Below are 24571 nucleotides of genomic sequence, written 5' to 3'. Positions count from 1 at the left end.
ATCCCCACGATATGATTACTACGAGAGCTATCTGGTAACTTGGGGGAGCTGGGAATGGTGCCTTTATGGTCCTGGTTCAGTTAAACTTTCTGTTCCATTTGTAATTGCCACGATTTCAGTTAGTCCTCTGTTCACCAATCCTAGAGCTTTCTACTTAGATTAAGTAAAATTCTAGTAGGCTGTCCTGGAGATCAGTTCTAGAGATAGCAGGATCCACTAGCTAATACCAAAGATTTCTGCCAGTAAGACCATTCCTAGTACTGATCTTGGCCCCGCCATTTTTTCTACTATTCACGCATGTCTTGTCTCTGGTGAGTAGTGCCACCACGGAATACTATCATCATCATCACTGAAATCAGGCAAGCCAGACACCAGTAATTCCAACCACCAAACCTGGAGCTAGAGAACAGCCACCAGGAGATGCCCCTGCTAGGGAGGGAAGTGTCCTCTGGAACTTCTTGGGGGATATATTTAGGGAGGAGATGAGCAAGGCTTAATCTACTATAGCATTCCCATCTTCCTAAATGTTTGAATACCTTTTTACAAAATGTGTAGTCATTTATTTTGAGAGAGAAAGAGAGAAAGGGGGAGAGGGATAGAGAGACAGGGAGAGAGAGAATCCCAAGCAGACTCTATGGTGTCAGTGCAGAGCCCGCACGTCTCAAACTCACAAACTGCGAGATCATGACCTGGACCAAAATCAAGAGTTGGAATTGGAGGCTCAACTGACTGAGCCACACAGGCACCTCCCCCTTTTTTTTTTTTTTAACATACCAAAGAGGGTCTGGCATTTCATCTTCATTCTTTTGGGTCCAGGTTTTTAGTCAACCGAAGCAAACTGTTAGGGTACCTTCCAACAACGTGCCAACGTTTTGAATATAAAATCATGTCTTAATTCACCAACAGCAATATGTGAGACCCAATACGATAGTATGTTCTAATTGCAAATATCTGCAGTTCTTTTTGGGTGCATTACACCCTGTCAGAGGCTACACTTCATACTTTAAACTCTGGGACTGCTATTTGCATCTATTTCAAGGACTGGAAACAATGAGACGTGGTGGGGACAGTTCCTAAGGAAGATCATAGGCACCTGAACTTGTGAAATTATGAAATTCTTCTGAGTAGTTCCGAGTAGATCCTTGCAGGTTCTTCCAGTAAGAGGAGACCAGGACCCTGAATGGACATAAGGGGCTGCTTATGGGTAAAGGAAAGTTGGCAAAAAAGAGGAAAAGGTCCCCAGCTTTATCAAAATCTGCCTGTATGTCCCCGTTCCAATTTTTGGAGAACCCTCCCTCACACTTAATAGCCTAACTTCAACAAAGGAGACCAGAGGGTATTGGGCAATCAATTTGTGTTACAATTACTTCACTTTCAGGACTACATCTCCAGTTTTGGTTTTCAGAATTCTATGCCTTGAAGCCACAGAAAATAAGGGGTTACTGTTAGCTAAGTAATAAAATTATTCTGGCCCGTAACTAGAACCTGAGACTGGGAACTTTTTCCCCTAACTTCTTCAAGTTAATATAGGAATAACCAACCAACCAACCAACTTCATTATGCTTATTTTCTCTAACATGTTCTAGGGCAGCAATTGCTTCCTCTCCCAAAGTTGTGCTTCTTCTATCAGCATGTCATTACACATGTCTAATTTAAGAAAATTTAAATTAGGTGGTAATTTATGAAACTATTTTGCTGATGTATATCATGAACCATCAATGTCTCCTTTACCACTGGAAAGAGGGTCATTAATGGTTTTCAACCTCATCAGACCATATTCAGCAGAATCACTTCAGAAAATCCCTCTCCAGGGTTCTTGTTCTTTTGGAACCACTTCCAGTACCAATTTTTGAAATCAGGGTTTTATCAGAGAAGCTATCCTTATGAATGATATAGGACAAAGAGATTTATAATAAATAGTAGCCCAAGCCCAATGGTGGCATCTGTGGACAAATCTAGGCAAACTGTTACCTCTGGGGCTGGGTTGGACTTGAAATCTTTATGAAGCAGGGAGAGCAGAGGAACCTGTAACTGGTGGAAATGTAGAAGAATCCATAAAGGTTACTGGAACCGGTCTGTCTCTGACCTACCTCCATGATGCTGGAGATCTGGCACCTTTTACAATAAAGCTGCACATACACCTTGACCAGGAGTTGAGAAACCCAACCAGAAGATCTGATGGTAGCTGGAGGGGCTGGGTTAGATACTGCCCATGCCAACAGCTGAATGAGCAGGGGAGTGACCGCGCATGCATGCTACATTACCTCAAGTTCGACACTCACCATCTGAACATAAAAATGGCCACTTCTTCTTGTCCACCTTCTAAATCTTGCACACGTGTCTCTTGGGGTCATATACAATCTGGAAATTCAAACATTTTTGTATTAAACAACTCTTGAATGAAAGGATAAAGATGTCAGCAATTTAGTTCAAAAATTAACAGTAATGGAAATCAGAACAATGAAGATATAAGAATCTAGGGGATACTTTTAAAGCAATAATCAAAGGAAATTGTGTAACACCAAAGAGTTACGGCAGTCAAAAGTAAAAATTAAAAATAATTAAATCAATATAAAAACGAAAAAATAACAGTTAGTTAAGTCATTAACATAAAAACCAGAAAAGAGAAATAAAAAAAGAAAGCACAAGAAAGGAAAACATTAAAGATTGAAAAAGAGTAGAGGACAAAAAAGTTTACATAAAATTAATAAAAAAAAATTCCTGGAAGGTGGAAAAGAAGCATTATAGACAAATCATTAACTAATACTCAAACTTTTAAAGGGGAGAAAACACAAATTTATAAAACAAGAAATGAACAAGCAGGAGAAAATCTATTTCCATCATAGCTACATAAGCTTGCATGGGACCAGCCCTCCTCAGGGAACAACTATAAGACCTGGTCAAAGCACAAAACACAATTATTTGAAGTCAACTGAGAGTGAATATAAGCATGGAGACCTAGGAGGGGTGTCAACACTTGAAAGAAGAAGGCAGCATAGGGTAAATTTCTCATTTATTCTAGTTTTTCAGCCTTAGGACAGGTCACAGTCTTCACCATGCAGAATGGCAAAACCTCTGCTAGAAAAATCTACATTCATTTTAGTCTAGAGCATTTAGGGAAACCACAGCCAACAGATAATGAAGGAAGAACCTTAAAGAGGAAAGAACCAGAGAGGCGGAATCCAAAGCTTTAAGTAAATTTCTGCCCAAATCTCTGGCCGAAATGTGAATCACACATGTATCAGGTAGACCCAAAGCAGCTCACCAAAAAAAAAAATCAAAGAACTGTATTGAACTGTCAGATGCCACCCACAAGTTGGTAGCTTAAGTCCAAGCAAGATAATTAGCTGTTAAAGTTACAACAAAACAAAAATCCTCACTGGAAACTGTAACAGAATCCAATCATAAGATGCATAGCATCCAGAAACAAGTTAAAATTTATTTGATATTTGACTTTTTCAGACAGATGGCAGGGTAGGAAGATCCTAGATGCACCTCATTCCACAAATCTAATACCCACATCAGTGTAAATAACCCAGAAAACAATTCCACGACGGGCAGAACAGACTTCCTGTACCTAAACATAAAGAAGAGGTCCCATCAAGAGGGTAGGAAGGATAGACATGCAGTTGGGAGCTAAATGGACCCATGAGACTGTCCACGGGAGGGAGGGACACCTTGGGCATGGAGACAGGAGAGAGGAGCAGACCCCACACCAGGCACCCCAGGCCAGGGGACCTACACTGGGAAGACAAATCCCCATAACATTTGGCTTTGAAAAAGAGAGGGGTTTAATTTTGCAAGTTCTTACAATCAGTGGAACTTAACACCTGGAACTTTAAAAATCGGTGGGTGTAGGGGTTCCTGGCTGGCTCAGTGTGTTCAAGTCCTGGAAAGCTGGAAGGCAAGAGGAAACGGAGTCCCTATCCTTAAAGATACAGCATAGCAAACAGCCACACTGAGATAACAGCATAAAAGCAGTCTGAAAAACACCTGGCATATACAGGAGGGAGATTTGTTTACTAATCTCAGAGCCTGTGCCCCTCTGAGGGGCAAGAACCATTGGGACACTTCGAGAACAAAAGAGGTGGTAGGCACCAATTCCGTGTCCTGCCACCCAGCCTAGAGACATGGACACCTGCAGGAACTAGCGTAACACTAACATTATCCGTCTAGCATGCTAACAGTACACCCACCCCATGTGCTTCCAAGAACCTACCTCCTCCAGTTAGGCCTTGGCTCCTAGTCTCCTCCAACAGCAGACCCACTAAAACCTCGCTAACAGTGTGACCCCCGGCCCGCACTCTTCTGTGGACCCGCCCCCTCAACCTGGCCTTGGCAGTTGTCCATCCAAAGCAGTGCCACAAGTATGGCAGTGTGAAAGCAACCCTGAGAGGGGCAAGCAACACTCCAAAGTGACTCTTGTCCCAGGGAGAAGGTAAGATAACCACACATACCTGTCCAACTGTAACCCCAGCACTCAGCTGGAAGCAGGCGTCTCTGACTATAGGCACCACTCACCGACAAAAGCCTCCCAGGGGACAACACAGGGAGCATGTCCTGCAATTTGGTACTATTGCAGCTCTAGAAAATGCTTGGGCTGACCCAACTCAAGCCCAAGGCAGCCTTAGACTGACCCACTACAACACAGGGACAAAACACTGCCCACAACAGGCAAAGACAGTTAAAGCATATGACTGAACTGAAGGCAAAAGCAGCTTAGCCATAGCATAAGGTACATGCAACACACAGAGGAGATATCCCTGAAATGTCAGGTTCTGGTGAACATGGGACATTGTATCGCAGGGCACTACAGGACCTCTTCTTCATAGGGCCACTACTTTTAAGGGCAGGAGACGTAGCTGACTTTCTTAACACACAGAAACAGGCACCAAGACTTAGACAAAATGAGGAGACAGAGGAGTATCTCTCAAAAAACAGGACAAAATCATAGCAAGAGAGCGAAGCAAAATTGAGATAAGCAATATACCTGATAGAAGATGCAAAGTAATAATCATAAAGATACTGGACTTGAGAAAAGGGGGTCTCCATGAGACCCTCAACAAATAGATAGAAAACATGAAAAAGAACCAATCGGAGATGAAAAACTCAAAAACTGAAATTAAAAATGTACGAGATGGAATAAATAGTAGACTAGAGGAAGTAGAAGAACAGATCAGTGATCTGAAGGACAGAGTAATGGAAAACAATGAAGCTGAACAGGAGAGAGAAAAAAGAATAATAAAAAATGAAAATAGGTTAAGGGAACTTAGCAATACCATCAGGTGTAATAACATTCACATTATAAGGATCTCAGAAAGAAAAGGGGTGGGGGCAGAAAATTTACTTAAAGAAATAATAGCTGAAAACTTCCCAGATCTAGGGAAGGAAAGAGATATCCAGATACAGAAGGCACAGAGATCCCCCAACAAATTCAACTCAAGGAAGTCCACATCAAGAAACATAGTTATTAAAATAGCAAAAAGTAGTGATAAAGAGAGAATTTTAAAAGTAGCAAGAGAAAAGAAAATAGTCACATACAAGAAAAGCCCCGTAAGGCTATCAGCTGACTTTTCAGCAGAAATTTTGCAGGCCAGTAGGGAGTGGCATCATACATTTAAAGTACTGGAAGGAAACAAACAACAACATCAAACCTGGAACCAAGAATACTCTTGTATTCAAGAGGCTGTCATTCAGCAGGAGATGAGGTTTCTGAGACAAAAGAGGAATTTATCACCACTAAACTGGCCTTATAAGAAATGTTATAGGGGACTCTTTCAGTGGAAAGTAAAGACCATAAGCAGGAGCATGAAAAGTAGGAAGCATAAAAAGAGTAAAATTAAGTATATGTATAACAATCAGTCAAGGGATTCATAAAATGAAAGAATGTAAAGCATGACACACACCTAAAATGTGAGAAGTAAAACTTTAGTGCTTTTAGAATGGATTCAAACTTAAGCAACCATCAACTTACTATATAGACTGCTATGTGCATAAGATGTTATATGTAAACCTAATAGTAACCACACATCAAAAACAGGTAATAGGGGGAGCCTGAGTATCTCAGTTGTTTGAACATCCAACTCTTGATTTCAGCTCAGGTCATGAGCTCACGGTCATGAGACTGAACCCCCTGTTGGGCTCTACACTGAGTGTGGAGCCTGCTTGGGATTCTCTCCTCCTCTCTGCCCCTTCCTCCCTCTCTCTTCTCTCTCTTTCAAAATAAATAAGTAAACTTAAAAAAAAGCAGGAATAGACATACAAAAAAATAAAGAGAAAAAAATTCAAGCATATCACTGAAGGCAGCCAGTAAAACATGAGAGAAGAGAGTAAGAGAAGGAACCGAGAAGAACTACAAAAACGACCATAAAACAAGGAACAAAATGGCAATAAGTACATACCTATCAATAATTACTTTGAGTGTAAATGGACTAAATTCTCCAATCAAAAGACACAAGATGACAGAATGAATATAAAAGCAAGACCCATCTCTATGCTGCTTACAAAAGACTCATTTCAGACTTAAACACACATGCAACTGAAAGTGATCGGATGGAAAAGCATCTAGCATGCAAACAGAAGTGAAAAAAAAGCCAATATAACAATAGTTATATTGGACAAAATAGACTTTAAAAACAGACCGCAATAAGAGATAAAGAAGGACCTATATAATCATAAAGGGAACAATCCAACTAGAAGATATAACAATTGTAAATAGTTAGGCACCCACATGGGAACACCCAAACATAAAGTAGCTAATGACAAACATGAAGAAATCCACAGTAATATAATAATAGTAGGGAACTACAACACTGCAATTATATCATTGGATAGATCATCAAACAAAATCAACAAGCAAACAATGGCTTTAAATAACACACTGGACGAGACGGATTTAAAAGATACTCAGAACATTCTACTCTAAAACAGCAGAACACACATTCTTTTCAAATGCACATGGAGCATTCTCCAGAATAGATCACATATGCTACAAAACAAATCTCAACAAATTTTAAAAGATTAAAGTCACACCAAGTATCTTTTCTTACCACAATGCTATGAAACTAGAAATCAACCTGGAGAAAAAATCTGGAAAGAACATAAATACATGGAGGTTAAATTACATGCTACTAAACAATGAATGGGTCAACCAAGAAATCAAAGAGGAAATAAAAAAATACGTGGAGACAAATGAAAATGAAAACATAATTGTCAAAAATCTTTGAGATGGAGCAAAAGTGGATCTAAGAGGGAAATTTATAGCAATACAACCTTAAATCAAGAAGCAAGAAATCTCAATAAACAACCTGACCTTACACCTAAAGCAGTTAGAAAAAAGAACTAAAACTCAAAACCAGTAAAAGTAATGGAAATTATAAACATGAGAGCAGAAATAAATGATATAGAAACTAAAAAAGCAATAGAAGAAATCAATGAAACCAGGAGCTTATTCTTTGAAAAGATCAATGAAACTGATAAAGTTTTAGCCAGACTCATCAAACAAAAAAAAGAGAACTAAAAAAAAATGAAGTCAGAAATGAAAAAGAGAAATAACCAACACCACAGAAATACAAAGGATTATAAGACCTTATTATGAAAAATAATGTGTCAACAACCTGGGACAGCTAGAAGAAATGGAAAAATTCCTAGAAACATATAATCCCCCAAGATGGAATCAGGAAGAAATAGAAAATTTGAACAGACAAATTACTGGCAAGAAGATTGATTCAGTAATCCAAATCTCCCAACAAATAAATCTAGGACCAGATGGCTTCACAGGTGAATTCTATCAGACATTTAAAGAAGAATTAATACCTATACTTCTCAAACTATTTCCACCCCCCCCCCCAAAAATACATATGGAAGAAAAGCTTTCAAATTCATTCTATGAGGCCATCATTACCCAGACACCAAAACCAGATAAAAAAATCTACACACACACAAAAGAGAATTACAGTCCAATTTCTCTGATGAACATAGATATCAACATCCACAACAAAATATTAGTAAACCAAATGCAACAATACATTAAAAAATCATTCACCATGATCAAGTGCGATTTATTCCTGGGATGCAAGTGTGGTGGTTCAATATGTGTAAATCAATCCACATGATACACGACATCGAAAAAAAAAAAAAAGAAAAGAAAGAATAACAACCATATGATCATTTCAATAGATGCAGGAAAAACATAGGACAAAGCGCAACATCCATTCATGATGAAAGGCCTCAATAAAGCAAGTTTAGAGGGAACACACCTCAACATAATAAAGGCCAAATATGAAAAACCACAGCTAATATCATACGCAATGGGGGAAAAACTGAGAGCTTTCCCCTGAGGTCAGGAACAACGCAAGGATGTCTACTCTCACCACTCTTACTCAGCATAGCACCGGAAGTCCTAGCCACAGGAATCCGACAATAAAAAGGAATAAAATGCATCCAAATTAATAAGGAAGAAGCGAAACTTTTCAGTATTGCAGATGACATGATACTATATATTGGAAACTCTGACACTCCACCAAAAAGCTACTACAACTAATGAATTCAGTAAGGTCACATGATACAAAATCAATGTACAGAAATCTGTTGCATTTCTATAAACTATGAATGAAGCAGAAGAAAGAAATTAGGAAAACAATCCCATGTACTACTGCACCAAAAATAATAATACACCTAGGAATAAATTTAGCCAAGGAAAGGAAAGTCCTGTACTCTAAAAAAAATGGATGAAAGAAATTGAAAATGACACAAGTAAATGGCAAGACTTTCCAGGCTCATGGGTTGGGAGAACAGATATTGTTAAAATGTCCACACTACCCAAAGCAATGTGTAGATTAATGCAATCCCTATCAAGTTACCAACAGCATTTTTCACAGAACTAGAATAAATAATCTTAAAATTTGTAGGGAACCACAAAAGACCCTGAATAGCCAACGCAGTCTTGAAAAAGAAAAATTTAACTGGAGGTATCACAATCCTAGATTTCAAGATATTCTACAACGTTGTAGTAATCAAAGCACAAAAATCGACACATAGATCCACGCAATAGAGTAGAAAACCCAGAAATAAACTCACAATTACATGGTCAGTTAATCTTTGACAAAGCAAGGAAGAATATGCAATGGGGAAAAAAAATAGTCTCTTCAACAAATGGTGCTGGGAAAACTAGACAACAACGTGCAGAAGAAGGATACTGGACCACTTTCTTACACCATATACAAAAATAAACTCAAAATTGATTGAAGATCTAAATGTGAGATCTGAAACCATAAAAATCATAGAAGAGAGCAGAGCAGTAATTAATTTCTCTGACAACGGTCGTGACAACATTTTTCTAGATAGGTCGCCTGAGGCAAGGGCAACAACAACAAAAATAAACTACTGGGACTTCATCAAAATCAAAACCTTCTGCACAGCAAAGGAAATAATCAACAAAACTAAAAGGTAACATAAGGAATGGGAGAAGATATTTGCAAATGACATATCTGATAAAGGTTTAGTATCCAAAATATATAACAAACTTATACAACTCAACATCCAAAAAACAAATAAGCTAATTAAAAAACAGGCAGAATCGGGGCTCCTGGTGGCTCCGTCAGTGGGCGACCGACTTCGGCTCAGGTTATGATCTCATGGTTCGTGAGTTCAAGCCCCGCGTCGGGCTCTGTGCTGACAGCTCAGAGCCTGGAGCCTGCGTTGGATTCTGTGTCTCCCTCTCTCTCTACCCCTCCCCTGCTCACATCCTGTGTCTGTCTCTCAATAATGAATAAACGTTAAAAAAAAAAAAAGATAAAATAAATAAATAAATAAATAAATAAAAAACAGGCAGAAGACATGAACAGACATTTCTCCAAAGAAGACACACATGGCCAACAGACACATCAGAATATGCTCAACATCACTTGTCATCAGGGAAATGCAAATCAAAACTACAATGAGATATCACCTCACACCTACAGAGTGGCTACAATCAACACAAGAAACAGCATGTGTTGGCAAGGATGTGGAGAAAAAGGAGCCCTCATGCACTGTTGGTGGGAATGCAGAATGGTGCAGCCACTGTGAAAACACTCTAGAGGTTCCTCAAAAAGTTAAAAATAGAATTACCCTAGGATCCAGTAATTGCACTACTGGGTATTTACCCCCCAAATACAAAGACACTAATTCAAAGGGATATATGCGCCCCCTTGTTTAGAGTAGCATTATTTACAATAGCCAAGATATGGAAGCAACCCAAGTTTCCATCGACTGATAAGTAGATAGAAAAGAGGTGGTGTGTGTATGTATGTATGTATGTATGTATGTATGTATGTGTCTATATATATGTGAATATTATTCGGCCCTACAAACGAATGAAATCTTGCTTTTGCAACAACATGGATAAAGCTAGTAAAGATAATGCTAAGCGAAGTCAGTCAGAGAACAACAAATACCCTAGATTTCACTCGTGTGTGGAATGTAAGAAACAAAACAAAGAAGCAAAGGGGGAAAAATAGACAAATCAAGAAACAGACTCCTAATTATAGAGAACTGGTGGTTACCAGAGGGGAGATGGGTGGGGGGTGAAATAGGGCTTGGCAGGGGCACCTGGGTGGCTCAGTCGGTTAAGCGGCCGACTTCGGCTCAGGTCATGATCTCGCAGTCCGTGGGTTCAAGCCCCGTGTCGGGCTCTGTGCTGACAGCTCAGAGCCTGGAGCCTGTTTCAGATTCTGTGTCTCCCTCTCTCTGACCCTCCCCTGTTCATGCTCTATCTCTCCCTGTCTCAAAAATAAATAAAACGTTTAAAAAAAATTAAAAAAAAAAAAAGAAATAGGGCTTGGGGACTAAGGAGGGCACTTGTCCTGATGAGCACCCGGTGACCCATGGAAGTGTTGAGTCACTGTAGGGTACATTTGAAACTAATATAACACTGCATATGAAGCGACTGGAATTAAAACAATACCTTACAAAATGAAACCTAAGTGCATTTAAAAATGCACAAAAATGTGAAGGACATGGCAGTAAAGAGACTGTTAAGGGTGTGAGAGCCGTTTACAGTATGAGAGCAGAGTCGTCTCGTTCACCCTCCGCTGGGAACGTGCCTGGTGGGCCCAGTTTCCACCATACGGAGCATGCACAGGTCTGTTATGGACCATGAAGGTGCTACGGTTGTTTAGTTGTTTATTTGGAGGTTATAAAGAAATTTTAGCATGTAGGCAAACCCACAGGTAATAGAATTCATGAATAATGCGAATCACTAAGTATGTGCTTAGTTTACCATATAAACTAGAAGTCCCTGAGAATTAGAAAATTTGTCTTCATCTAAGTAACTACTGGGAGTCTTAGTAAACATATTCTTCATTTTTTTTGTCTTAACCTATGGCCTTTATAAAAAAACATAACAAGTTTTACTCTTTTAAGTTTATTTTGAGAAAGAGAGAGCACATGTACACAGATGTGAGTGGGGGGGGGGGAAGGGCGGAGAGAGAGAGAGAGGGCGAGAGAAAATCCCAAGCAGGCTCTGCACAGAGCCCAACATGGGGCTCAGTCTCATGAACTGTGGGATCCTGACCTGAGCTGAAACCTAGAGTCAGACGCTTCACTGACTGAGCCACCCAGGTGCCTCTTAACCTGTGGTCTTTAAATGCACGTTGTGATTAACTAGAGAGCAAAACCAAGCGAATATTCAAACAGAAAGAATAATGATATCAGGGATATCTCAGAAGAACTGAATCAGAACAGGAGGTTGTAGGGCCAGGAATTAGCAGTCATAAACGTAATTTTGTTACTTGAGAACCATTAATTCAGAATTAGTGGGGTTTTGTACTATTCACGGATGTTGAGTGAGCAGAGTAACTGTGAAAACACCTAACTGGTCACTATGAACCCAGCATGATGTCACAGAGCCTCATTCCCTCTACATCTATTGTATGTTCAAAATAAAAAGGAGTATTTTCCTCCCATGGGTTTTCTTGGTCTTGTCCCAATTCAGAAAGCCAAGTCAGAAGAAGAAATACCATCTGATGGCTTGTCCCTGGAGTCCGCAATGCTCTTTCAGTGACGTGCACACATAAGCCTTAGACCTCACAGTCACTTGAGCTCGGAGATTTCAATCTTTGCATTTTTTCTATGCTAGTCTTTCTAAGGTGTCCCACTCTTCCCTAGGGGTCATCCTGGGATCTAGCGTTCAATACGTCCACTCTTTCCTTGCCAGGGCTCCTGGACCAGCATGGATCGTGTGCTTCCCTTGAAGCATGGATCTTCCCTTCGTGAAGCACAAAATGAGACCGGTAAAGAAACAGAAGTACGCAAAGGGAAAGGTGAAAGAATGGGGAAAACTTGGCTGATGTAACACTTTCGTCCTTTGATTCCAGTGATGAGGTACATACATCTATATTATAAAGTGGTATTTGTTTCTATGCCTCACATACTTCAGAAGCAACTTGTTCCTGAAAAAATACATGCAAACAATGATAACGAGTTCTCTTTTTCATTTCTTGCGAGGTCAATCCAATTGTTTCACAAGGTAAGGAAGCATTTGTTCTGAGCCTTTGGTGAGAGTTCATTTTGGATGATTAAGACGTTTCACTTTTCACAAAAAGTGAAAGTTAATTTTCTTTGTACTGTCCTCAGTGGACACCTAGGTGTGGACACCTAGACAACTAGGTGAATATCCCAAGTTCTTTAATCAATTCTTCTGTGACTTTGAACTTAACCTCAATATACTTAAGTTTCCCTATAAGCAAAATAGTGACCATAATATTAGCTCTCAAAGAGTTCCTGTGAGATAATCTGTGGAAAGTAGTTAGTGCTGTTTGTGCCATCTAGAACATACTTAAAAAGTATTAATGAGCCTAGTTATTATTATTAGCTCTTATGTTCTAGTAGCCACATTTTAAAAAGTTGTAAGTAACTGGTGAAATTAATTTTAGTGATGTACCTAGTTTAACCCAATGGAAGCCAAGTTATGATTATTTTCATATTAAATGGGCACAACTATTTTTTTAATCTTTTTTCATATTCAATCTTTGAAATCTTGTATTTTACAGTTACTGTGTATCTCATTTCCACTCCAGATTATTTAAGTTCTCACTCTGCATCTCCATCCTCAAAATTCTAGTTATGCTAGAAGAAGAATATTCCACAGGAAAATCAAAATCAAACCCCAAATAGGGTTGTGTGAAGAAGCACTTGAAAGTGCTCAGGTACTGCTGTCGCTCTTCTAGAAGCCTCCTACGGTCTAAGATCCCTGTGTCTCAGCCACAGGTTGTGGATTGTGGATCCCAAGCTGAAAACCTCAGCCCTTTAACAGGGGCTCTGGCAAGCTGATGGCTGCTTTATTACAGGAACTCGAAACTGAGGCCAAAACACTAGAAGCACATAGAGGGACGTGAAGTCCGGTTTGCGGAGGCAAGGCCACCATCATGTGGAACCTGCTGGAACTGCAGTGAGATTCACATTCCCATTGCTTGGGGAGGGGCGGGGGGACTCAAATGACCAAGACATGAGTGCATCCCCACCGAGAGAAGACTTCAAGGTGCCTGCTCAACACACTCAAGAAACGTGCAAGAAACCTCGAGAGGATCCAGAGAAGGTTCAGAGAAAACCAATGACTATTTCAAGAGAAGCAAAAGAGAGCCAAATAATTAGATAATAAATGCTCAAAACAATGAAGTCATAAAATGTGAAATGGGGGCTTATGCCAGTCTGTGCATACTGGAATCAGGGTTCACGTGTTCAAGTTTAAAGTATAATTTTGGATTAAATTCACACTTTTGGCTAGGAAACTTTTTGGAAATCTTCACTGTAAGAGGAGATATAGATTTTAAATAAAGTAAGTGCTAGGAGATGATGAGTTATTCTTTTTGGAGAATATTCAAGCCAGTATAATCAGTCATCAGGAAGATTTGAAGTGACAAGATGTCTTCCAAATGGCAAATTGCTTTGGCAATATTACCCGATTTCCAAGATGTTTCTATCCACAGTCTGTCTTCTGGTTTCAAAACATTGTAACACGGTCCATAATATTATGATATTATGTAACATAATAAGAGATTTTTCAAAACATTAAAACACACAAGATGTAGGCTCATGTACTTGGGAAGTTAATGAAAACACTTGGGCATGTTGGGAAAAATGGAGGAGAATCGGGTTACATCCCCAAACCTGGTACTGCAAATAATCATCTTCTGTTTTCATCCTATCTTTCACTGAAAGATCACTGAAAGATCTGTTTTCCTTTTCCAGAAACAAGACCCCCCAAGCACACAGATATTTTCTTCCTGGAAAATTCCAGGACATATTGTTAACCATAGGCTTTCTGAGCCGATAGCAATGATTATGTGATTACTAACAGCCAATGTGGACTCACTAACTAAGGATATGTCAGGACACATTACCCTGTTTTAATAGGGTTGACCTGTGGGGTATCATCATTTCTACATGGCATTTAAACAAAGGCTACTCTTATTCCCTGGTTAATAATATGGTAAAATATAGTCTGATTATTGTCCTGCAAACTATTGAGAAATTTCTCCAGAGATGCTTAGTCCATTTATATTCAGAGACATTTTTAATGCGACATTGCCAAACCCTGTGATTTATCTCGTCCTTTTAATATTTTAGCAATGACATAACTAAATGTAGAAAATACGGCTATGAAATACGCAGATGACATATAGTTTGGAGGCTAGCTAATATGATAGATGTCAAAAACAACTTTTAAAATGATTGTGGCATGCCTAATCCAAAATAATGAGATCTAACAAAGATAAATGATCTTGCATTTTGGTTAAACCAGAAAATTTTACAACTGGATGGGGAAGACCTTTCTTTGAAACAATTCCTATTTAAAAATCTGGAATTCTTGTTTGTCACCAAACAAATGTAAGTTTGGTAACACAAACACCATTTTATTTTACAGGAACTGTCAGGCTCAAATCACATTTGATCTTGGCCCCACTGCCCTCTTTCCTAGCCACATAACACCTGAGACATTGTGTTAATTATGGTACTGCATTCTCAGAGAGATACTGACAAATTATATATATATATATATATTTTTTTTGAGATGATGTATATATTCAGAGTATTTTGAGATGGTAAGTACTATAGGAACTACTTTTTTAAAAGATCCATTTGAAAGAACTGTAGTTATTTTCAGTACAGCAGAGTGGTTATAAACTCACAGACTACAGAATCAAAGAGAACTGCATTCAAATCCCACAATAACCATTAACCCCTGTATTCTGACCTGGGGCAAGTTATTCAGTTTATCTGAGCCTCGGTTTCTGCATCTGTAAGTCTCTTATGGTAACAATGCCAAAAGGATAGATGTTAGGAGGAATTAGATTCTATAGAGGGGATACGCAGAACATATTCCATTATATTCATATTCACCATATTCCATTTAGCTTTGTAAGGCAAAAATCCACAGAAGAAAAGAGATTTTTGATTTAATGTATCCTATTAATCTAAATTACCCCATGATTTAGATGACCCGAGTTGCATTTACAGGTGATGAGCTCTTTGTCACTGAAGCTGTTTGAAGGAGTCTGAATTACCAGCTCTCAGGGGATGCCTGCTATCAGTTGGAGGTTTGACTCTATGTATGACCATTAATTCTCATCTATATAACCATGCCATTTAAGAAGGAGTTATTGTCACCAGGGACTGCACAACCAACAGACAGGCAGGTGGCCTCCTTCGGAGTCTAATGGGAATAGGCATATACTCAAACTACTACATCACAATGGGTGAAGGTACAAGCAATGGAGAATTAAAGCCGGCGATCAAAAAGAATAAAATCTCACCATTTGCAACGACATGGATGGAGCCAGAGGGTATTAATCCAACTGAAAGAAATCAGTCAGAAAAAGACGTATACCGTATGATTTCACTCTTATGTGGAATTTAAGAAACGAAACAGATGAACATAGAGGAAGGAAAGGAAAACAAATAAGATAAAAAGAGAGAGGGAGGCAAACCGTAAGAGACTCTTAAACAGAGAACAAATTGAGGGTTCTGGAAGGAGGTGGGGGGGTGGGCTAAATGGGTGATGGGCATTAAGTAGTGCATTTGTGGGGATGAGCACTGGGTTTTATATGTAAATGATGAATCACTAAAATTCTACTCCCGAAACCATTATTACACTATATGTGAACTAACTTGGATTTAAATAAAAATTAAAAAATAAAATAGGGCATCTGGGTGGCTCAGTCGGTTAAGCATCCAACTTCGGCTCAGGTTATGATCTCACGATTTGGTTCATGAGTTCAAGCCCCGTCTCGGGTTCTGTGCTGACAGCTCAGAGCCTGGAGACTGCTTTGGATTCTGTGTCTCCCTCTCTCTGTCCCTCCCCTACTACTGCTCTGTCTCTCTCTCTCTCTCTCTTTCAAAAATAAATATTAAAAACATTTTTAAAATAATGCAATAAAATAAAATAAAGTAGGACAAAGGAGGGGCACCCAATATTGCCACCAGTCACCTGTCTGTAAGATTTCTTTAGCCCACTGATCTTTGTTTTTGTATGAAATGTCACCCTTTAGAACTAAAACAACAGAATAACTTAAAGCTTGTTGTTGGCCTGCAACAAATCATCTTCTCCAAAATCTGGTTCTGACTTTCTATACGTTTCTCTTTCTCCCTCTAAGGACCGCTCCTCTTTAAGTTCTCTCATTTTACCTTTCTAGGGAAGCAGAGAAGGAAACACGGTATGCTGCTTCCTCACATCCTGTTTTTCCTCCTCTTAGGATGTTTATTTATTTCTCAATAGACCAAATCTCACTGTTGGCTAATGAGTGAGGAACAGTCATTATGGACCTAGGACCGATTTCCCAAATCCTTTGCATCGACAACCATTTACTGAAATTACTGAAACAGTCTCTGTTCCAAGGCTGAGCACGGAGATTGGACCTGAGTGTTCTTGGGTAAACACAACCAAACGTAGTTTTCTAACTTCATTCCTCAGCCGTATGGACACTCGGCCATATCCTTTCTCTCAGATTGCTGCTTATCTTGGCTGTTTTCCAGCAATGAGACCGTTTTTATTTGCTTTATTTGCGGGGCATCTGAGAAAAGGTGGAGACTTGACTGCTGACCTTCCTGCAAGGAATTCTTGTCCTATCACATCCCAAATAATTTAGCCTTATTTTCCCACTTCTTCCTCTGCTGGACCTGTCCCCACACTCAGTGCACAAATGGATTAGGTAATGAAGACACAGAATCAATCACCGGCTTGGCAGAGGCAGAGGGAAGGCACCCCAGCTAGAGCCATCTGATCCTTGAGGAGAGAGGATGTGCTGAGGCGGGAGGCTGGCCAGAGAGAAACAGGTCTCTTGAGAATGAGGCAGTTTGGAATATTTTTCTCCTCACGCAGATTTTATCATCAGTTTATATTTGAATCTTTCAACCATTGCAAGAGTTACTTAGCAATAGAGTAGTACCCCCTTATCTGCAGGGGGTACATTCCAAGACCCCCAGAAATGCCCGAAAGAGAGGATAACCGGGAACCCCATATATGCTATGTTTTTTTTCCTGTCCATACATACCTATGATACAATTTAATTTATGAATTAGGCACAGAAGAGATCAATAACGATAATAAAATGGAGTAATTACAACAACTTATGGTAATAAAGCTAATGCAAAAGGTGTGCACTCTCTCTCAAAGTATCTTATCGTATTTGAACTCACACTTCTTCTGGTGACGCCGGAAGGTGATAGAACGCCTGTCTGGGGAGAGGAAGTGAGGTGGGTGACGTAGGCCCCGCGACGGAGGAGGAGGCTACTAATGACCCTCTGACCATTATTTAGAAGGAGAATCAGCTGCTTCCGGGCGGGTTGACCACCGGTAACACAAAACGCCAAAATTGCACCTGCTGATAAGGGGTGGGGGTGGGGAGCTACTTTATTTTAGTGTCTAGATACTTTTATTGTTATTTTTGTCCAAATCCTGGTTTAATGCCTAGTTTTATTATCTTGTTAGCAAAGCTTATTACATAAGAATTTCTGCTTTTTGGAATTTAGTGAGGCTTTTTCTTTTTTTCTTTTCTTTTCTTTTTTTTTTTTTTTTGAGGGAAAGTGGTTGATCAGCCTTTGTTGACATATCAAGAACTCTTTTAAAAAGGTGTACTTTGATTTTCATCAAATGATATAACTAGAGGGAATGGGTGGGGAGAAGAGGTATCTGATGATGCCGAATCACAGCTAAAGTAAAACCTACAGCCAATTTTCAATGATTCCGCAGGCACATTAACCAGCATACAGATTAACCGTAACGAAAACAGGATAAACCTGGGGTGGCCATCGGGCAGCCCTCCTACTTCCTGAATTATTTCTTTCTCTCTTTTTTCTAATACATTGTCTTTTAATTTTTCTGGGTTTCTAGATACACATTTTACCATCTTCAAATTGCAACTGAGTTTGCTTTGTGGCTCTCTGGCATCATTATTGCAGAAGGCACCCTAAGTACCAGCAGACTGCGTTCTCCCAACACAATCAGCTTTTCTATTTTTAATATTTGTTTTTAGTGGTTTTTTTAATCCTGAATACCTATAGAAATCTCTCTTTTGCCATCGCAAGTACAAGAAAGACAGTTGCATGGATTTATTTTCACTGAATTATCCAGCATATGATGATTCAACTCTGTCTTCACACTCATGTTTCTGTTTGATTTTTAGCTAATAAAATGTTCATCATGTTTCTTGCTATTGTTTTGGATCCAATTGTTCTGTTTTTCTTTCAGGAATAACAATTAGTTTATATCTTCATTATTTCTTCTATTGTATTCTTCGTTTTCTTGTCTTATCCTTTCCTTCTGCCTCATGGGAATGTTCTCGAGTTTCTCTGGTCTATCATCACTTCTGCCCCTTATTGCTGCAGAAGAACATAAATATTCTTCTTGTTGGTTGTATTTTTAGTGTCCGTGAAACTATTTCTTATCCTGTTTATTTCTTATACTGTACCTTGTTTGGTCTTTAAACTGGCTGATGATCTTTTTCTGGTTTTCTTGCTTGTTTCATAGAAGTCTCGTAAAAGCGGGGCACCTGGATGGCTCAACTGGTTTCACGTCTGACTTCGGCTCACGTCATGATCTCATGGTTCATGAGTTCGAGCCCCACATTGGGCTCTATGCTGACGGCTTGGAGCCTGGAGCCTGCTTCAGATTCTGTGTCTCCCTCTCTCCCCACTACTCCCAGCTGGTACTTTGTCTGTCTTTCTCTCAAAAATAAATAAATATTAAAAATTAAAACAAAAAGAAGTCTTGTAAAAGGAAAATTCAGAGAATTAAGCACCATTTTCTATTTTTTTCTCTTTCTCCTAGCTACACATAAATCTTAGAGGATGTTCTTTCTCTAAATTTAAGTTGAAATTCTAATTTTTTTAAACCTTAATATTTTATAGAATCCATGTGTAGTTTTTAAAAAAATATTCTGTTCCCTTATCTAATAATAAAAGTAATTTTCTAGACAGTGTTTTTTCAGGAGCAAAATGCTTTATCTCTACTCTTTCTTCAAAAATTCAAATCCTTATTTTGGTTTGTCATTGGGAGTGAGAAGTTTTAAATTCTGTTCCAAGTGCCTGACAGGATTTCTTTTTCTTTCTTTCTTTCTTTCTTTCTTTCTTTCTTTCTTTCTTTCTTTCTTTCTTCTTTCCTTCTTTCTTTTCTCTTCTTTTTCTTTCTTTTCTTTCTTTCTCTTTCTTTCTTTCTTTCTTTCTTTCTTTCTTTCTTTCTTTTCTTTTCTCCTCCTCCTCCTCCTCCTCATCTTCCTCCTTCTTCTTCTCCTCCTCCTCTTCCTTCTTCTTCCTCTCCTTCTCCTTCTTCTCTTTCTTCTTCCTCTCCTTCTCCTCTTTCTCCTTCTTCATCACCATCATAGCTAACAAATACATAGCGTTTACCATATGCTAGGCATTGTCTCAAGAGCTTTACATATAATTGCTATTTTACAGATGAGAAAACTGTGGAACAGGAGTTGAATAACCTTTTCAGATCACTCAGTTTGGAAGTAGAGCCAGGATCTCAACCCAAGCTGCTTTGGCCTTAGACTGTAACTCCTATACTTATGTGAGAAAACTTGCCCTCTCTTATTGTTTTTTTTCCTCCACATTAGAAGTTCATAAACTTTTTAGATCTTAATCATCTCAATGGGAAAATACACACACACACACACACACACACACACACACACTTAGTAGAGACAATATTTTTTTTCATTTTTTAAAAAATATAATTTATTGTCAAGTTAGCTAATATACAGTGTATACAGTGTGCTCTTGGCTTCAGGAGTGGATTCCCATGATTCATCGCTTCATACAACACCCAGTGCTCATCCCAACAAGTGCCCTCCTCAATGCCCAACACCCATTTTCCCCTCCCCTCTGCCCCCTGCCCCCATCAACCCTCAGTTTGTTCTCTGTATTTAAGAGTCTCTTATGGTTTGCATGCCTCTCTTTGAGACTATTTTTTCCCCCTTCCCTTCCTTCTCACTTGGTCTTCTGTTAAGTTTCTAAAATTCCACCTATGAGTGAAAACATGGTATCTGTCTTTCTATGACTGACTTATTTCACTTATCATAATACCTTCCAGTTCCATCCATGTTGTTGCAAACAGCAGGATTTCATTCTTTCTCATTGTCAAGTAGTATTACATTGTATATATAAACCACATGTTCTTTATCCATTCATCTGTTGATGGACATTTGGGCTCTTTCCATAATTTGGCTATTGTTGATAGTGCTGCTATAAACATTGGGGTATATGTGCCCCTATGAATCAGCACTCCTCTATCGTTTGGATAAATTCTTAGTAAGGCTATTGCTGGGTTGAAGTGTAGTTCTATTTTTAATTTTCTGAGGAACATCCACACTGTTTTCCAGAGCGGATGCACCAGTTTGCATTCCCACCAACAGTGCAAGAGGATTCCCATTTTTCCACATCCTCACCAGCATCTATTTCCTGAGTTGTTAATTTTAGCCACTCTGACTAGTAGCCACTCACTATGGTTTTGCTTTGTATTTCCCTGATGATGAGCAACGTTGAGCATCTTTTCATGTGTCTCTTGGACATCTCAATGTAGAGACATTATACATATAGTCTCATGCCATCTTCCATACAATGGATCTCTGGATCCTCCAGGTTTAGATTCCTTGCTTGAAACTGATTGAGTACCAAGTATCATATCTCTGGAATTTTCCAGTGTGAGGGCTATTCCTGCTGTTCTTGTGGATTCCTCCAGATGTGCTTTCCACCTTCCCCTTACTGTTGTCCTGATTGACTGTTGTCCAGAAACTGTGTCCTACCAGCTGAAAGACAGATTTTGGTTGGATAGTTGGGAAACAGCATTCTGATAACCTAAAAGCCAAGACGTCATACAATAAGGAAATTTCTGATTAACTTTCTGGGGATTACTGTTCAAGTGGACAAACAAGGTAGCAGAATGTAGTCAGGAAGTCTTGTATTATTTCTAGGGTTTTAGGCTGTTTGGTACAAACAGACTAACTATAAGCACAGTGGAACTATGCTATTTTTCCTAACTATAAGCACAGTGGAAGAAATGTGTGGCCTCAGTTTTATCGTGCTGTGAACTTGTACGTGGCTTCACGTGATCTCGCGGACATGTTAGTAGAACATGCTGTTCACAGGAAGGATCCAGGTTTTATGGGACCTGAGATGTTTGAATATTGCTCTGGACTGGATGTTTGTGCTCCCCCAAATTTCATCAATCCTAACTTCTATTGTGAAGATATTTGGAGGTGGGGTCTTTGGGAGGTGATTAGGTTGTAAGGGTAGAGACCTCGTGACGGGATTAGAAACTAGGAAGAGAAATCTCACCAAACACAGAAATTTCCAGTGCCTTGATCTTGGACTTCCTGTCCTCCAGAACTGTGCTAAGTAAATGCTTTTAAGCCACCAGTCTATGGCATTTTTGTTATAACAGCCCAGGCAAAGACCATTACCAATTAGGTACAAGAATGAGCATTTATTGAGAAAAGCAAAGGAAACCACAACATGTTGAAAATTTAAAAGCTGACAAATATCGGTTTAATGATTATGGTTTTTCATTGTGGAGGCTGATGTTTCTGCTTAAGTAAGTCATGCAACACACATGATAGCTGTTCATTTATCTTGCAGCTGGAAACATTGTAGATAAGCATTTGCCTGTCCCTATACTAGCGAGGCACTCACGGAAGATAAAAATTACTGCGCAAGCTTTTCCCCCCCACTTTGCACTGAGCACAAGACCATATGTAGTAATAGAACCATTTTGAAATAGAACCACAGAATCATAAAATTTTAGAGCGAGTATGGAAATAAAAGACAGTACATGACTCTTTCACTGAGGGTTTTTTTTTTTATTTCTGTAGAAATGAAAGATCAGAACATTAAATGCTGTCCTCGAATGGGAAGTAGATTGCAAAATACCACCTAGTATCATATCTAAACTGTTAGAAAGATATCAAATAATCTAAATGCATATTAACTGCTATAAGATGAACATCTCAATTTAGTTGTTTATATTTAGTTTTGAAAATAATTTTAATATAAACTTATGCATTAACATGAGAATTTCAGATTATTTCAATGAACGATTACCCTTCATCACTTAAATTTATAAATAAGTACAGAACTTACAGGCATAGTGTGGTGTGTCCTATTTGCCATCAAAGTACCTAAGGATACTATTTATTTTCATTGTAATCAATAGAATTCAGTATCAAGTTTTCAAACTGAAACTAATGAGTCAAACAAATGAATTAAAGAATAATGAACTAAAGACAGTTGTTTTATTTATTTATTTATTTATTTTTTAATGTTTATTTATTTTTGAGAGAGACATAGACAGAATGTGAGTGGGTTAGGGGCAGAGAGAGAGGGAGACACAGAAGCAGAAGCAGGCTCCAGGCTGTCAGCACAGAGCCTGACACGGGGCTCGAACTCACGAGCTGTGAGATCATGATCTGAGCCGAAGTCGGACGCTCAACCGACTGAGCCACCCAGGCGCCCCAAGACAGTTGTTTTATAGAGCACCTAAATGTTTCTGATTCTGCAGAACTGGTGATTTTACAGTTCTCCTTGAGGAATAATGCTCTTCCCAAGTAAAACTTGGCAGGCAAACAAATTGAAATAAAAATAATTGTGATAAAGGCAAAGACAGAGCCATGATTTTGGCTTTGTTTATGCAGATTACTCCACATTCACACCTGCTTCTCATCCACTGTCTATACAATAAATGAAAAAAAAAAAAACTAGTACATGGAGAAAGGCGGATAAGTAGCAATTGGGCATCAAACCCGTAAAGGAAATTCAGTCCCATCCTTCTCTCTACCCATTATAGAATTTCTTTCTTGTCACCATTTCCAAAGCACTGATAGTAGGGGCAGGACAAAGGAATGACAATTCACACAGTTCTGAAAAAGTTCTTGCTTCACTTTTTCTTTCCATGGAGACTACAGCCGTTCCCAACTATTTTGCAGCTAAATAGCAGAAACCAGTTGTAGTTTAAAACAGTTTTAGTTGATATAGTAGCAGTTGGTATTTAGTAATTGACTGAAGACTGGCTCATGAAATACCGAAAATTTGTGTTCCAAGAAAATGATCATCAAATTGTCCCTTGATGAAATTCTTGAGAGCTTTAATTTTTTTCATCTTTATTCATTTTTGAGAGATAGACAGAGTGTGAGCAGGGAGAGCGAGAACGAGAGCGAGAGCGAGAGAGAGAGAGAGAAGAGAGACACAGAATCCGAAGCAGGCTCCAGGCTCTGAGCTGTCAGCACAGAGCCCGACGTGGGGCTCAAACTCATAAGCCGTGAAATCATGACCTGAGCCAAAGTCCAAAGCTCAACTGACTGAGCCACCCAGGTGTCCGTATGACTTTAGCTCTTGAACCATTGTCTATGTATCCACACATCTCTTTATTAAATGTTAGCAATTAGACTAATATTTATTGAATTTTATAAGCCTTTGTATTTTTTCATAAAATATTTACCTTTAGTATTAATAGTAAATATTTTTTGGCCTCTAGAGTTTACTTTAACATCTAAGGGGCACAAAGCAACTTGGTAAACTTACTATTTTTTTGTATATTATGTTCTTTATCTGGTATATCAAATATATATACTTTTGTGACCTGGTTTGCTTTCCAAATGGAAATATCTTCATTTTTAATTATAGTGCATGCTTATTATAAAACCTTAAACTACAGAAATACAAAGGATAAAATAAAATATTCCTGCTCTGACAACCAGGGTTATTAGTTTATTAGTAAATATAGAGGATACATACAGATATATACAGGTATAGATAAATATACACACACACATATATGTATATGCAAATATATATATACATAAAATGCATACAATATATATAGTAGTTTTATTCTGTCACCTGTTTTATACAGTTTTTTTTTTTACCTCAGTGGTATATTATATGTGACATTTAATGGCAGATGATATAGATTATTCTCATCATTTCCAATAACCATAAAGAATGGTATCAGTTAAAAAAAATAGTTAAGCAGACTGATCTTATAATTGAGTTTTCAAAATCAGACAATTTAAGGGTAAAAGGGGGGCACGATTTCTAATCA

At 38.7% G+C, this 24571-nt stretch overlaps 1 long non-coding RNA gene across 2 annotated transcripts in view; it reads right to left on the bottom strand.

The window, feature by feature from the left end:
• LOC122234961 overlaps window positions 1-24571 on the bottom strand; it is a 130498-nt gene that overhangs the window by 46550 nt on the left and 59377 nt on the right. For both annotated transcript variants that reach the window (XR_006212975.1, XR_006212978.1), the window contains exon 3: window positions 2283-2361. This is a non-coding gene — a long non-coding RNA (uncharacterized LOC122234961). The remainder of the gene's footprint in view (window positions 1-2282; window positions 2362-24571) is intronic.

This window comes from Panthera tigris, chromosome A2 (genome assembly GCF_018350195.1).
Source record: "Panthera tigris isolate Pti1 chromosome A2, P.tigris_Pti1_mat1.1, whole genome shotgun sequence".
NCBI lineage: Eukaryota > Metazoa > Chordata > Mammalia > Carnivora > Felidae > Panthera > Panthera tigris.
Note: the sequence above shows the minus strand (reverse complement) of the source record. Positions and strands in the feature narration are given on the sequence as shown.